Here is a 747-nt window from a genome sequence, read left to right on the forward strand (position 1 = left end):
CTTAATTTTCAACAGACTACACGTTGCTTTATCAATCTCATGCCAATATTTTTTTAACTATAGAGCAAGACCACCAACTATGAAAAATGTTCCTTTTTCTTTTAAACATTTCCAACATTTATCATTCATTTCATATATTTTGGCCAATTTATCAGGTGTTAGGTACCATCTATAGAACATTTTATACTAATTTTCTCTGATATTTTGGCTTCTTGTATATTTCAATCGTTTGTTCCAATTAAGTTCCCATTGGCTTAATTCAATATTATATCCAAAATTCTGGGCCCAAGCTACCATGTTATTCTTATCTCTTTTTCCAATTCTGTTTTTAATAGATATTTATATAGTTTTGAAAGAAGTCCTTTATTATCTGATTTTAGTAATTTTTCCAATTCTGGCTCCTCTTTTGTGATTATATTTTCCTTCTGATCTGTTCTAAATCTTTCTTTAAGTTGCCAATTTAAATACCAGTGTATTTTATAGTTTTGTTCTCTTAGCTCTTCTTCTGATTTAAATCTAAAATTTTTCCCATCTTTCACTAATAAATCTTTGTACTTAAACCAATCCTTTACTATTCCTTTCTCTCTCCAGAGAAATGCTTCCTATGGGGAGGTTTCTAATGTAATTGTTTCACCATTTTCCCCCTAACTTTTTCCCAAATCCATAATAACGGTTTCCTTACACAGTGATTATTAAATTATTTGTCAATTTTTTCTTTATTATAATATAAGTTTGCGTACCAACCGA

The sequence above is a fragment of the Sceloporus undulatus genome, chromosome 3 (assembly GCF_019175285.1).
Source record: "Sceloporus undulatus isolate JIND9_A2432 ecotype Alabama chromosome 3, SceUnd_v1.1, whole genome shotgun sequence".
Taxonomy (NCBI): Eukaryota; Metazoa; Chordata; class Lepidosauria; order Squamata; family Phrynosomatidae; genus Sceloporus; species Sceloporus undulatus.